The sequence below is a fragment of the Calidris pugnax genome, unplaced genomic scaffold (genome assembly GCF_001431845.1).
Source record: "Calidris pugnax isolate Ruff unplaced genomic scaffold, ASM143184v1 scaffold13, whole genome shotgun sequence".
NCBI lineage: Eukaryota > Metazoa > Chordata > Aves > Charadriiformes > Scolopacidae > Calidris > Calidris pugnax.
The window spans coordinates 3229817-3245726 of record NW_015090810.1 but is presented as its reverse complement, the minus strand read 5'-3'; the positions used below and the strand labels follow the sequence as shown (position 1 = coordinate 3245726).

The window sequence follows — 15910 nt, the reverse complement described above, 5'->3', positions numbered from 1 at the left end:
TCTCTGTTCTATCCTCAGTTCCTTTCCCAATAATTATTTTTCTTGTTTTGACTGCTGTTAAGCACTAAGCTTATGTTTCCATAATCTGTCTGCCATGACCTCAAGGTCTTTCTTCCTGAGTAATGCTGGTCAACTCATTATATATTTGAAATTTGGACAGCTTTATTCTCCTGTGTGTCTTTTTACATTTATCTATATTTAATTTCCTGTGCTGGTTTATTGCTAATTGCTAAGTCACGTAAGGTCTTCATGTAGTTTTTCATTATAAGCCTAAATAATGAAGTAGCATCAGCAACTTTTGCCACCTTGCTACGCCCCTTTTCTAGCTTGTATATAAATGCAATGAGCAGCAGGACAGATCTCTGTGAGGACTATTTACTTCCCAAACCCTTTTAGGTCATTATATCCTGTTTTTTTTGACAAATTCTCTATCTGTGCCAGGACCTTCATTATTTTTTGATAGATGCTTAGGTTCCTTATGCCTTTTGGAAATCCAGATAGATTATATGAACTGAATTTCCACTGTCTCTGTGCTTGTAGGCATAAAAATATGACAGTAGTAGCAAACAATGGGTTTCTCTTTTACATGAGAAACTATTATTTTTACAAAATTCAAATTTGTTAGCTTAATCACAGTGTTATGTTTCTAGTTCTGATGCATAGAGTTGCTTTGCTTTTTAATGCTCAGAATACAATGATTTAATCATCTGTGTCTTCCTTTTTGGAATACTGGAATTATAAATGGATGCATTTCACTGCTTGAAGAAAGATTTTGATGAAGAACCTTGTTAACGGTGTGCTGTTGAGTATGTCATGTTACACAGTAAAAAGATTTGTGAATGCATGCGAAGCTTTTCAGTAGTCATGATTAGTACTTAAACTAGATTCCATTTCAGCACTGCTTAGTGTTATAATATTGTTGAGATTATTAACAAAAAATAAATGTTAGCCTATTGTGGTGTCCTTTTTATTTCCCAATTTGTAGTTGAGTACAGCTCAGCAAACTTGAGTGAAAGGAAAAACAAAAAGTAGCTTCAAGTCAGGGTTATGCTCCCCTGGTCGTGTCTTTTGCTTGGAGTTTGGCAAAAGGGCTGAGTTTACTGGCTTGCATTAGGTGTATATATACTCAGCCCTTTGCAAATGAGGAATTTTGCTAATTATTTCATTGCATGAGCAAGCTAAGATCCCTGCTCCTTTAATGGAGAGGAGCCCATCATTAAAAATGTAATGCATGTTTTTGTGTAATTAAAAATGGTGCATCTGAGTACTTTTCAAGGTTTTTCCCTTCCCCCAATTCCTTCCTTCCTCTAACACTTCTGGCATGGGGGTGTGTTGTTTCCTGTAGCAAATATTGAGGGTTGATATGAACAGAAGATACCGTCTTTATCACCTTTCATCTTTTATGATCGAAAGCAAATGTTTTCTGCATGATTTTGATTTAAAAATAAAACCCTGCAAATATTTTAATTCCTCTCCTGAAAGGTTCCAAGGAATGTCTTCTCCAGCTAAGGATCTGAGAATGCATATAATTATACCTAATAATTCCGCCACTGTCAGATTAGATTGATTTTTAGTCACTTTTGTGCAGATTAGATTCAACTCAGGTGCTCAAAGTAAAAGAAGGTGCATTAATCTGCAGTGACATTCTGTCTCTCTCAATTAGCGATTTCTAAGAGATGTTAGATAATGCAAGTTTGATGGTGTGAAGCATTTTTGTTCTCCCACAGACTTTAGTAAAGTTAAGGAGGCTTAGACCCTTCAGAGGCAACTTAAATATTAGGCCTGCAAAACAAGCATGAAAAACTAATGGAAATTAACAATATTCCTGAAAGATTTAAAGGCTGGACACAAATGATGGTGTTTAAACTGAGATTTTGAGAGAGACTTCTAAAAAAAATAAATATCTTTAATGTAAGCTTGTGGTGTACACATCTTTGTGCAACCAGAATGTGCCTTTCTAAATTTTAATTAGTGTATGGACATCTATAATGTGTGTAAGTTTGCGTGTAGTGGTTTATCTAATGCTGCATAACCTTGTTGTCTAACATGTATGTGTTTCTGTGTAGTGTTGAAGGTCACACACATATTTCTTCAAACTGCATGTGGTCAGACCATCATTTTAATTATTTTCAAAGCATTAGCATCACAGAAGTGAACATTGAAGGGTAAAGTACTGAAAAATGAAGTGCAAATAAATGACATTGCAATGTGTGCATGTCTTCTGATTTGGCAGAATTAATGCTGGCAAGGCTTTGCTGTAGCTCAAAGTATATGTTTATTGCTTAATTATCTCAGTTACTGAATATGCTCATTGCATAATCTGGGGAAGCAGTAATTGAGTCCATTACTGTATATAAACAATTGCCAATTTATGGCACTTTAGACAAAAAAATCTTGACTGTAAACAGATATTACAAAATCTAAAATATTGCTGCTGTCTTACTTTTACCACGATGAAATCTTAAGTGATTTTCTTAATGTGCACTCTGCCAATGCTTGTTGAAAATTGCCAGTATTTTCTTTTTATTTCTTGGAGAAAGGAGTCTACTCCAATTATATTAAAATATTTTTTTTCCTTTTCAGACATGTCTTAATTTTTGGATGAGCTATTAATTTTTTGTTTGTTTGTTTAATGATAGTATTAGCTAATGTCAAGAAGTCAGTTCTTTTTAATAACTTAAGAAGATTAGCTTTTGATTAAATGAGAGCAATATGGGATGCAATTTTAACTGATGGAGCAAAGATGATTTTGTAGGCGTGTAGCAGTTTTCAATCTCCTACTTCAAGAGATATAATAGGTTCATCCTATTTCAGGAATGTTTGCATAAATCCCGATTTAGTGTTGAAACAAGCTAAAAACCAAACTTGGTAGGAGCTCAATATTAATACCAGAAACAAGTTTGAGCAGCACGGTGAGGTGTAGAGGGTTACCTGCAGATCATAATCCCTTGTAATTTATAGGTTTAATTCCCTATATCTTGCCAGACTGTTAACCCACATAATCCTGAAGCAGTGGTCAATATCCACTTTCTTGCTTTCATAAAGCTCTAACTGGTTGTTTGAAAATGTACCGTAGGTTGGAAAGAGGGAATTTTGCTACATCTGAAACAATCCATTTAAGAAACAGGTCTGGTTGGGTGTTTTGGTTTGTTGGGGTTTTTTGTTGTGCTTTTGTTTTGTTGTGTTGTTTGTTTGTTTTTCTTTATTGGCGATTATGAATTATTGAGCACTTTAAAATATGCAGGGACGCTATAGTCTTGTCTGCATTATTTCTGTTTGGATGAAGCAAGGCCTGAGCTGATTCCTCTTGGAAGCAGAGGAAAACTCTGCATTGACCATAGTGAGAGCTAGAAGAGAAGTTATTTTATATACTCAAGTAGATTATGTGACTCTAAAGTTGGAATTGGGACCTCTAATGTCTTATGTGAATGCAGTTGCAACCTGTGTTAAAGACTTTCTGTCTTCTAACCACCCCCTTGCTTTGTTAGCATATGTATTCTCATTTGACAACATATGTTATACAGCAGTGATAGATTGGATTTTAATATATATATGAATATAGAGACTTTAATATGTATTTATGTAACTGGAAGTCACAGACACACATACATATATATGTAAAGATAAAAATTCTATATAGATATATAGAAGTGTGTGTGTGTAAGGGTATGTAAAAAGCATTCCAGAGGGCTCTCCTACTAAAGTTTTGCTATTGAGTACAGAAAGAGTGAATACATGCCTCCTGTTAGGCAGAATTATTCTCCCAGTCTCAAGGGGCAATTTTGTATCTTATGTCTGCAGAATGAAACTGATCTCAGAAATACTTAGCCCAGAAGTGTTCATTTAATCTTGGAAGTAGTCCCACTGAATTTAATGAGCCCTTAGATGGTGAGTTCTTTGGGGCTCTTACTTTCCTTTGTGCCTCATGTCCTTTCCAACCATGACGATTCTGGGATTCTGTGATTATTCAGTGCTAAGCACAACCCCCATTAGCTTTTACATTAATATCTACTGTTACTTACAGCAAAATGCTTTTAGGTTTTGGCTTGAAAATGATAATTCAAACACACAGGCACAAAAACTCTGAGGCAAAAGACAACAATTAAATTAGAATTATTCTAAAATTACATTTGAAGAACCTGAGTTGGCTTTGGGAAACTTCAAAAGCTACATTTTCGAGTGCTGCTGCGGGGGTCACCCGATTTGGCCTTAACTGGAAAAAGAGTCTTACATCTATTGGGACTTCTGAGAAAGGATTGTAAACCTCTGATCGTAAACACTACAACCTGATGATGAACACAAATAGTCAAGGTAACTCTGGCTTCTATGCAGCTGGGAGTAAGTGCAGAAAACCACAACTTTTGTTAACTCTGATGCTGACAGCCAAAGTCCTCTGAAATCCATTCCAGTCAACAGCACTCTTCTGACTGCACCAGCTCTGGACAAGCCTTCTGTTCTGCATGCTTCCCAAATTATGTGCCTAAAATAAGCTTCCTACAGGCTGGAGTTGCACAGAAGAATTGATGTGGTCTGACTATATATTTATGAACAAGTTATACGTAAAGCATGTGCTCATTTTAGGTAATGGCCACATCTTCTTTTTTTTTTTTTTTTCTTTCCAGATGGTTTCAATCTTAGTTTTTATTTAGTTAGGACAGCATTTCTATCCATTCTGGTGGTGTAAAATCATGTCCCACACTGACCAGAGCTCAGTATGAGGTTTACAGTGCATGACCATGTTCTTTCGCAGTGTGTTTTGAAAGAATTCATGGAAAATTGTGCATGGTGTTGTTTGTGGTTTTGTTGGTTTTTTTTTTTTTTTAATCTTGAGTGCTATTCTGCTAGCACCTGTATTTTCTCTTTTGAGAAAAAAAGAGATGGAGGAAAAGGGAGGAAGACGGAGCAGTAATAAGTACAAATATAGGCAATAAAACCAAACTAGTCTATCATTGCTATGAGAAAATTAGGTGAGATGAGTTGATTTGTGTATTGGTTTTCACTTTAAACCTGTGTTTGAAAGGCACATTATCTACTGCATTGCTTTTCATGTTAAAAAATGGTATTCTGGCTCAGCAGTGCTGTCAAGAAGTACAATATGTCCCACCTCATTAAGTACCATCTTTTTTCCTCTCCATCTGTCTAGAACAGCAGGAAAACTAGTTTTCCAATAGAAAAATAATCAGTTTTGTACATTTCCTTTCTTCACCTCTGTGCCTGTATTCATCTAAAAATTCAATCAACTTTCGAGGGAAGTGCCTCTAGAACAACAATCCTTATAAAGGTGCCATTCAGAACATTGGGGCCTGTTGATAGGATGTAGAAAGGTGCACAACTATAAGAGCCCAAACAAAAAAAAAAACTGGACATATGAGGGAGGGAAAATCTGCCTATTTAATAGAAGTATAAACTGTGGACGATTGACAGCATAGCTAGAAGAAATTTAGAAAGGGAAGCATTTCCTCTTCTGTTTGAGTAGGTGACCAAGAGGTTCATCACTGTTGGAGTGTTAGAAGTGCAGCACTTCATGCCTAAACCCCATAATTTATATGGTAGTAAATAACTTTGCCATATACAAGAAGAATGCCCCGGGGTTATTTGATTTGTTACAGACAGTACCGTTCAGATTAAGGGCCTCATCCACCATGACAAAAGTGCAACTTGGCCAATGAACCAACTTGCCGCTTGTTTAGCTGAGTAGACAGCAGCAAGCTGCAGATGCTGGCTTCACTCCTGGAACTAAAAGAAAAACAACTCCAAAAGCCACGAAGAAAAGGTAACAGCAAAAACATCAAAATGTTGCCTATGTTTTCGGGTAATTGCTTTCATCGCTCTTCAGCTTTTGGGAATTCCAGCATTCTTCAGGCTAAAGTAATTCTCCTCATGGGACTTGCATCAATGCTCTCTCCTTATTCTTTACAGCAGCCACTCAGAGGTCCTGCAAGAAATCAATTTTAAGCCTGTATTGTCTTTCTGAAGAATACTCCCAAAGACTGAATGAGGGGCTCTGATTAAACCTTTTGCTTTCAGAGGCTTCAGATCAGACTGATACTGTTCAACTAGTTGGAGTAGGGATTCGGAATGAATAAAACAGTGTTAACTTCCAAAGGTCGCTCCTTTGCAAAGTCAGCGAGAGTGGCTATAGGCAGAAGTTGGCTGCACGCAAGGCTGAAGTCCCGCATCAAAGGTTAGGTAGAAAATTGTATTTTGCTGCTGAAGTAATACCAGAGGATGTGTCACTGTGTGAATGAGTATTGTTTGCAATACAAAAAGCTGTTTTAAAAAAGTAAATAAATACAGGTTTAGAAAAAAGCAAACAAACTAGCATAATTATTCCCTGCATCCTAAAATATTTACATCTTTAGTTCTATTGTAGACACAAAAGGTAAGAGACCCCGGTGTGTAACAAAAGAAATAAGCATGCAAATCAATTGCAGACAACAGGCATCAGTTCCCAATTTGCCACTAGGTGATGTTTAACAGTCTGAGAGTAATGAAAGGAATTTTCAGGGAGAATAATTTACTGTGTTCTGGGCTATGCATGTGCTAGGGATGATGTCATACCCTGAAAGAATAACTATGCAGACCATAAATAGTCTTCAGCTACAGAGATTTAACACTTACTTTGCAAGACAGGAGTGTATCTTTGAAGAAATGACTTTTCTCTTTATCCAAAGCCTTCTCTTTATCCAAAGAAGGGTATTGCAAATCAAAAAGCAAGTTTTAATAGTAAAACTGTGCTCAACAGTGATACGCTGTAGGGAGAAGTGAGATGCATGTAACTAGATAAAAGCATGGCTTAATAGTGAAGCACAGGAACGGGAGAGGAGGTAAGACCTTGTGTCCTCCTGGTACTATGTCACTGACTTGCTTTGCAACCTCAGGCAAGACCCCAGTTTGCCTCTCAAAAAGCAGGGGTAACCTTACCTGCATTACAGGGCCAGGTGAAGTTTAGTTAGGATTCAGTGTGGCTTCTGCTGGCCTGGTGTAAGAGTAGCCTTTTGTCTAACAAGAATGGGACTGAGAGAGTTGCATCAGCAAAAGCTGAGAGAAGCTCAGGTGAAAAACGTGGTGGACGTACAACATGTTCACTTCCCTAAGACTTCTACCAAGTGCTGGTGTTCCTGATATTTAGTAACACTCAGCTCTTGTGTACAATTCAGATGATTACAAAGACCAAAACTTTGTTTAGTTGCGAAGGTGCAAGTTTAAAATAATATTTTGAAAATTATGATATTGTGCTTACCCTGGGCTCTGATGGCAATGTTTAGCCAAGACTCTGTGGAAATGCCCCAGAATTAGGACAGGGCAACTGGAATGCAGTCTGTAACCCCAAGCAGGTGCTATTACCTTCCACGCCCCACTTCCATCCCACACTGTGTCTTGCTGTTGACTTCGTCAGATTGACGGGTTCACACAAAGGTCCCAAAAGGAAACGTCACATTCCTCCGCTGTCTTTGACTTTCTTCCATCGGCTCTTTTCCATAGCAGGCTTCAAGATCCCTCTGGGAGTTGTGGTATTTGGGCATTGTATTAAGCACTTTATCTAAGCTCTCTGAAATACCTACTTACTGAGTGCTCTGCTCATACACATCTGCTGCTCACTTATGCTGGAAAGCTCATAGACTTTTCCCTTTTGCATTATGGGAAACCATCTCAGAAATGGCACTCTGGAGAGTTAAACCTTTTTTTAGAAAAGACTGGAGGAAAAGAAAGGTATGAAAATAGATTCATATAAAATTAAATACATGAATTTACTTTAATGCTGCTGTGCTGGTTCTAGACTATATGTTCCATTTTTTTCTCATCTCCTCCTAAGTGTATAGCTCATTGCTTGCACAGTCTCTGTGTGTTACATTTGATGAAATAATCTTTCTGTAGTATGCACCTCTGCTAGGATTTCTGAGCATATATATACGTAAAAAAATGTGGCTTATTTTTAAATTAACAACATAATATTGGGGCGGGGCTGAGGGAAAGGGAGGGAAGGTTTCTGTGGCTGTAGTAGGGATGAAAACATAGTCTTTCTCCTGGATCCAGAATATTACTCTCCAGGTAGAACTATTTGCACTGTATGAAGGAAGAGTTAAAAAATGCATGCAAGCCACAAGGTGGAAAGAAGTAGTAGATCAACAGTTTAGGCATATCTTCCTTATTTTGTCTGCTCCAAGCAGTGCTGCTTTGGCTGTGGCAGCTGCTGTAGCTCTAGGGCTGAAACAGCAGCTGCCAAGTACTACCTTGATGTGCTGGATATTTTTTTTGCTCTAATCCCTCCATGCTGGGCTCGTGCTCAGCCACGGTGTACTCGGTTCCAGTGCAGGATTTAGGAATCGGGCAGTAAGCATTAAAACAGCTCCAGACAGAGTGATTTTTATCCACCTTGTCTAAAATCAGGGCAACCCTAGAAGGAAGGCAGTGAATGTACTAATACCAAAGGTCACTGCTAAACAGCGAGACATAAGAAAACTGCTTAGAAGGCACTTATTATTCAAATGGACCCTGGGTAAAATACTTGCATATACCTTGAGATTGCAGGGTAGAAGGATTTAAGAATGGAGCTGTAAGAATGTTAGACAATTTCCTAATACTTGAAAATTGTTAACAAAGAAGTCTCAGTGATGGATTATTCCTTGGTTTTACAGAAAAGCCTCTTTATAGTTTGGATAAATTATTTGACCACACACACGTCGTCCCCTGGTTCCAGAAAACAAAACCCTAGGGAAAGTATGTGAATTCCTACAGTCTGGGCTAGATCACAAGGGAGAAACTGAACTAAGACATGGAGGTGATACTTGCCTTTTGCTTTTGCCAGCAGCTCATGTGTCTACAAAGCTCACCTGCAGCAATGTTGTATTGCCTGTACATTCCAATTAAAGACACACTTAAGTGGAGACCTAGCTGAGGATGATATGCAGAATTATTGCCTCCACAGACCTTTGCAGGTTCTAGAAAATAAGTGAACTGCAAATCACCTTTGTATTGAAATAAGTGAACTAAACCCAAGCTCGTCTGGAAGCTGAGGAGATACCACCATGTGTTTGTAGTGGCCCTTGTAATCTTTTCCTGACTACCCACTTTTATGGGTGTCAGAGAAAGAATATGAAGCTAGATAGATCTTTGGTCTGACCCAAACCATCCATTCGTGCAGGCATAGCTCATTTGCAATGTCATTTAGGCATTTAAATTACATTTACCATTGTAAATGTAATTAAATCGTCAAGTTGCAGTGGGTGTTGACCATTTAGAAACCTTAATTGGGCAATAAAACTGGAATCTAGATTATGGGTGGAGTCCTGTGACTGGAAATAACATGTGGGAATGCTAATCAATGCACAGTTTATGGTAGGAACACCAGGCTAATGGGAAAACCTGCCAAATATTTATTAAGGGCTTGTCCTACCTGAAAAGCAAGTGGTAAGTAGTGTATTATTAACACATCAGTCCACTTCCTTTACCTGCCAGTAATTTCTTCTAATGCTTGTAACTAAAGAGAAATGTTCCTGCTTTCTTCTGCTGCTTGTTCTTCACAAGCTATATATATAACAAATAGTGCTTTTCTAACACAACTGTTTATTAAGTTCCAATCATTGCCTCCACTAGAAACCTGCTGAAGGCAAACTGACTGTTCAGTTGCCACCAAAGGCATAATTTACTGATGCAGCGCATCTCTGCACTTGACGAATTCGGCCTTTTTATTGTGGTTAATCTGTGATGTGTGGAGCTGACGGTACCTTCGTTTTGCAGGCCTGTCTGTGGGACGCTCGCTTCCTCTCCTTTGCTCTTCTGCATATGATAAACAGAGCCTATTTATTGAAGAAGCCATCTAGGTACAAAGTTGAAGCCCTCAGACTGATTTTGCAGCCCCTTTTTAGAAGGTACCTCCTCCTTCAAACAATTGGTTTCCAAGCAGCCTCTGGCATCCCCTACAAAATCACCTTGTTTCATATTTGGCAAAAAAATGTATTGCTGACCCACTGTGTTAACAGCAATGGTAAATAGCGAAGGATAGATGGAAGCATTTGGGTGAGAAATCTGTGACGGGCTTTTATGTGAAAACATTTAGTATCTGCTGTCGCTTTAATCACTTATTGTTTTTAAGTCGGTGACAAAAACATCCTGCTGAAATAGGGACACTGGGATCCCATCTGCAGGGAGAACGAATGGTGTTAGACAGGCCTTACTGTCGTGTAGACGCAACAGTATATCAGGCAAACGTATTAGTAGCTAGTTTTACTGTTGTTTTTAAGATTGTTTGAGCAAAGTTGCTTTAACTGGGCTTATGAACTTTCAAATGGCTACATAAAATTATATCTTGTCTTTGTTTATCTGTAACACAAAGCTACTCTGGTAAAAATAAAATAGAGACTTCATCTTTTAGAGTTTTACTGTACCTTTATGTTGCCCTCAGGCGGCTTCTATTTTTCTTGGGAGAAATCTCATTCATATTTCTTCCAGAATAGGACCAGCCACTTTCACTTTGTAAAGGCTAGAGCTGTTTGTGATAAATCCTTAGGCCTTCTTGTCACATGTATATTTGAATGAAGTGTAATAGTTATTTTTCTTTTGTGGTTTAAAGATCCACATTTTGTAGTTGTGGATATTCTTTTTAGATTAAATGTTTTGTAATATATTGAAACGTGTCATTGCTGTGCCAGAAATACCCTAGAAACACAGCACTCTTCTCTTTTGCTGTAACATATCTTAGGAAGAAGTATCAAAACAAATGATGACATATGGAATAACAACAGGCTTTGGAAGAATGATGAATATGTTCCAGGTTTAATGTAGATGGAAATGGAAGCACTTTCATACCTGCCAAAACCTCTTAAAAACGTTTTGAAAACTGGTGTTTACATTCTTTGAAATGTTTATATCCAGAAGCAACCTCCTCCTTTGGCAAACTTGGTTTAAATCATCTTGGACTTCTGACAACCAAACTGATGAGTAAATGATAGACTCTGATGTTGTCCCAAAGCTTGTTTTCAATAGGTGAGTTAACAGAAGTAAAAATTAAGGATGGGGATTTGAGAAACTAGCTCCTGATGAGGAGCTAACACTCTGAAAATGTTAGCCTCCGGTCGTTTGCTCCAGTATGCCTCATAGGAAAAGTGTATTATCAGTCAAGATGAATTTTAGGAATATTGAAAAAAGTGCAAGAGTTGCCAACGGCATTGTCTTATACCAAACTCTTTCCTTAATGATTCATGGTCTCCTGCAACTCCTGACCCTTCTGTGGTACAACATGCAGCATGGATGGCAGCCGCACAGTGTGGCTGCTGTTCAGCTTGCGCATGGTACCAAAAGATTCAGTATTTATTAGGTTGTCAGACTAGCAGGGTATCTGTAGGGGTAGGCTTACCCAGCAGAGTTTTGCTGGTCCAGTCTCACTGTTTTTTCTGTCCTTCACTTTCTCCTCAGATATAGGACAGTGTCCTAGTTCCAGTCCAATACAGGGAAGAGAAGGAACGGGGCGAAGGATGCCCATTCTCCCTCTTACTCCTCCCCAGCAAAGGAGCAAAGCAGACAAGAGCTGTGCACTCGTGGGCTCAGGGAGCATCCATGGGAAGTGAGAACGCTGGGACCCTTGTGCCCTGGGAGATGAGGAGGTACTCTGCCCTCCAGGGGACCGACACAGATCCCAGCTGCTCCAAGCTCCCACCCTTACAAGCAAGGTGAGATCAGATCAGCTGCTGAGTGTGGGATCAAATTAATGAAAGACAGACACGTTCTTGTGGTGCGCTCTCTTTCCTACTTGCTATTTTCCCAAAAGAGTATTTTTATAGCTACCAAGAAAAATTCACCCAGAACAGCTCCAGCTCTGTTGGAGCAAATGAATGGTGCAGGTGAGGACTACAGAGATTACCCGCCCTTGTTTGCTTGGTTTAAGCAAACGAGCTATACCCATCTTTATTCATTGTGTGTGACTGGAACAAATAGAGGACATAAAGTGCTTTGTTCTTGCCCTGTCTGGAGGGAAAAAAAGAAGTTGCATTTAATAGGCAGAAGTCTCGGATTCTGGAGTAGAAGCTGTGTATGACTACCTCTCAGATGACACTCCACTTCAGGAAAAGTGGTGAAAGGACATCTGTTGGCAAACTGCCTTTTTGGGTTATTGAGAGCAGCAAGCTGAAAAGCAGAAGAGATGAGGATACGTGGGATCCCAGCTGACCATAAGAAATCAAATTGCACTCTTTAAAAGAAAACTGATTACCAGACATATTAAGCTTTAATCTTATTTGCAGTTAGTAGCCCCAAAGAGAATGCTTTGTTGGAGACCTTCCAAGAACAGCTCTTGCAGACAGCTTGTAAAACAAAGACAATGTGATGGAAATAATGCAAATACAGTTCAACATTTGCTATAATAAAGTTAGTTTATAACGCCCTTTGTAACAATGTCAAGAATAAATGCCAATTTCTTCATTGGCAGTTAGCTCTAGTGGGACAAACACTTCCCCAAAGTTGACGTGAAGACATTATTTACAAATTTCTTTCTTTTTATGAAACGGATTGTATCTGGCATGTAAATATACTTTTTTTTTTCTAAGGTTTTCTTTAAAAGCACTATTTAAACACTAAATGAGTACAAAATGACCTCCATTAAGGTACTGCTTGTTTGCATTCAGTTCAGATGGGGTGCTGCTTCAGATTCCGATGCAGCAAATTGCCAAACCCTGACACAGTGACCTGCTTCAGCTGGGGAGCATTTTAATCCCAGTTCTGTGAAGATTCTTTGGCAAGGCTGCTCCTGGCTGTTGTCCTCGCGACTCTAAGCCGTGCTGCCGACATGAATTATGGTTATGCATACCCTGTCTGTGGGATCTGGCCCCTGGTGCCTCTGTTTTCCTTGCAGGTAGCGTGAGTTCCTCATCTGCCCTGAGCCTGGCAGCTTTGGGATTTGTCTTGGTCAGTTCACCTCTCTGCAGCTGGGCCACACATGTAGGATGGAGACCTGCGCAGGCAACTGTGCCCATTAGTGCCTGCTACAGTACAAATTCCAGAGTGGGTTCCCCTCTGCAGTGTACTAGCTGTCTGCCCCACACCTGGTATCTTGTGGGGTTCTGAGCACATCAGAGGAGTGAGACAGCTTGGACAAACATGTAAGCAAAGCAAGAAAAATCCTTTAATTTTTTCTCTTCCCTCTAGGCGTTCTGCAGTATGTACATTAGAATAATTTGAGAGTCTCATGGAATCAGAAGGATAGCCTTGACTATAATTACAAACCATCGCAAAGATTTTTTAAAAATCTATTTATTTGTTCTCATGACTTGGAGATGTAAATATTTTAAAAGATCCCTCCAATAATAATTTTACAAAGTTGACTTAGTAGTGCTCCACAATCCATAAACCTGTATCTCAATACACTTCTCTTAATATAAATGCCATAAACGTAGTCCTTAAATTATAGACTACATTTTTGAATGTATACTTACTCCAAAATTACATCTTTTTATCTACATGGTTTAGTGAATTCATATCACTTCTTAAAGTGTCTTTGGCTGTATCTAGATGTCTCTCACTGACTACTTCTTTTAATGAAATTGATAACATTTTTGCTAAGTGAGTTTCCTGGACTCGGTTGCAGTGCAATAGAATAGATAATGGAGGTGTCATAAAGACATTCCACCAGAGGGATTCGGGATACATCCTACGGCATCATCAATCATAACAGAACACGTGTTAAACTGCTTGCATATGCTAAACTGCTTGCATACAATAGATCATTCTTGCTAAAACTTTTTAGCATAAATTGAAAAAGCACATTTTTGGCATAGGAAAGACTGATGCTGCTTATATTATCTGTCTGTGTATAAACACATATATAGTCAATCCCCAGCCTATAAATGCTAAATGAAGGCAGCTCTATAGTTCTGGCAGTGGTGTGCATTACCTCTGGCAGGGACGCTGCCTGTCGTCGTACACAGCGAATGTATCAGCTGAGCAATACGGCAAAGCTCAAGCATTGAAGTTGTTTAAGCGCACAAGGAATCCCATTCAGCTGATGGAAGGTGAACACATGCGCGAGTTCTGCGCTGGGCGAAGAATGCCTCCTTGTCCTACTGTTTATGCCTTGGCTACCTTGGTATTTTTACATGCATGTTTACTCTGTCACCTAACTACAATTTTAAGCGTTTTTTCAAAATGTTTTTTATTGAAGCTGTTTCAGTCAACATTAGTCAAAGCCACTTTTAGTCAAATCCTCAACTTACCCTGGCTAGGTTTCTCCTCTCCTCGGGAATCCATCGTCCACTTTTGACTCTCCCCAGCGAGGGGAGGCCAGGCGGCTGGAGTCCACGTGCCACCACCGTCCTGCTGCCTGCCCTCTCCTGCTTGAAGAGTTGAAGAGGCTGAGCCCGAAATATCATCTTTAATTCTTCCAAAGGTAAGCGAGTATATGCTGTCAAAAGATGCATACATCAAAATATATGGAGAGACAGGGTTCTGTATGCTCTCTACCTTGCCAAGGAACTGCTTCTCAGCAGATCTTGGGAGAGGGGGAAGCACAGGAGGATTCAGAACTCACCGATTTTGTCTGAAGAAAAAATATCCCAAATGAAGGGCTGGGAAACCTAAGTGCCTTTTAAAAGGCCTAAGTGACTTTCGATGGAGGCAAGAGCAAGTAGCACCTGAGTATGTGGCAAAGAGAGGAAAAAATCAATCTTACAGTTAGACAAAGCAAAAACACCATGGGGCTAGCAGCAGCTGCAAGCGTGTGGTGTGTAAAGGGCTAGAACCACTCAGTGCCTGAACAGAAAGATCGTTACAGAGAAAAATACATGGAAGCACCAGCAAAATTCCCCACGGAATTGTGGGGTGTCAGTACGACAGTGTTCTGCACTCACCTAACTTTGTTTGTGCACTTTTTTTTTATTTTCTCCTGTTTAAATTCTATTTAGAATATAGGGTTTCTGCCAAGGACCTTGTTAAATATGTTTATAATGAGCACAGCATGGTTTTTGGGTTCTGTAAACAAATACCTCTTTAAAGTTATACATCATTTCAGAGACTTAAGATTCACTCGTCAAGGAAACCCAGTGTTTTCTTCGCTGAAACTTTGCTACTTAGACTTTTTAAAGAGGCCATACAAACTTTGATCTGTAAACTTTAAAAAGCTGAATTTAAGAGTAGGGAAAGATAAAACACGTCCCAGAATTCAGGTGTCAAAATACATTTTGTGGGGGGTTTGAAGTAATTTTTCTAGCTGTATTAAACAATTTTAGTACACAAACATTGTTAGAGGGCACACCTCTAACACCTTGATGGTGCAATGGGGCCCATACCTATGGCTTGCTGCCTTGCCCAGGGACCACTGCTAAGAGGGGGCTCCTTACAGCCTAATGACCCAAAGCAGGGAGGGTGGTCATAGAGAGGTGGTCGTAGACAGGTGGGGGTCGGTCTCTTCTCCCAAATAACTGGTGATAGGACAAGAGGAAACAGCCTCAAGTTGCGCCAGGGGAGGTTTAGATTGGTTATTAGGAAAATGTTCTACACCAAAAGGGTTATCAAGCATTGGAACAGGCTGCCCAGGGAGGTGGTGGAATCGCCATGCCTGGAGGTAGATGGGTTGACGTGGTGCATAGGGACATGGTTCAGTCATGGTTGTGGCAGTGTTACGTTGGTGGTTGATGATCTCAAAGGTCGTTTTCAACCTAGACAGCTGATTCTAACGTTTCCTTCATCCCCTGCTCCTCAAGTCGCTGCTGGCACACCGTGCTGGTGCTACACAAGCTACACCAAGGCCACCGGTGGCCCAGTGCGGAGCTGGGAAGTACTGGTGGCCTCCATCACAGGGGGATGGAAGGGCGGTTTGGCAGCTCACGCACCTCTCACACGTCTTTCTAGACCAGCCCCCCATTTCAGGCGCACCTGACGGGGCGCACCCCCCGCAACACCGCGCTGCGGTGGGCAGGACGGA

At 39.8% G+C, this 15910-nt stretch overlaps 1 protein-coding gene across 1 annotated transcript in view; it reads left to right on the top strand.

Annotated features, from left to right (window-relative positions):
• Positions 1 to 14356: 14356 nt before the first annotated feature.
• GALNT1 (polypeptide N-acetylgalactosaminyltransferase 1) overlaps positions 14357 to 15910 on the top strand; it is an 86155-nt gene continuing 84601 nt past the window's right edge. Inside the window, exon 1 of the mRNA XM_014938604.1 lies at positions 14357 to 14377. The gene's annotated coding sequence lies outside the window, so the exon portion shown is untranslated. The remainder of the gene's footprint in view (positions 14378 to 15910) is intronic.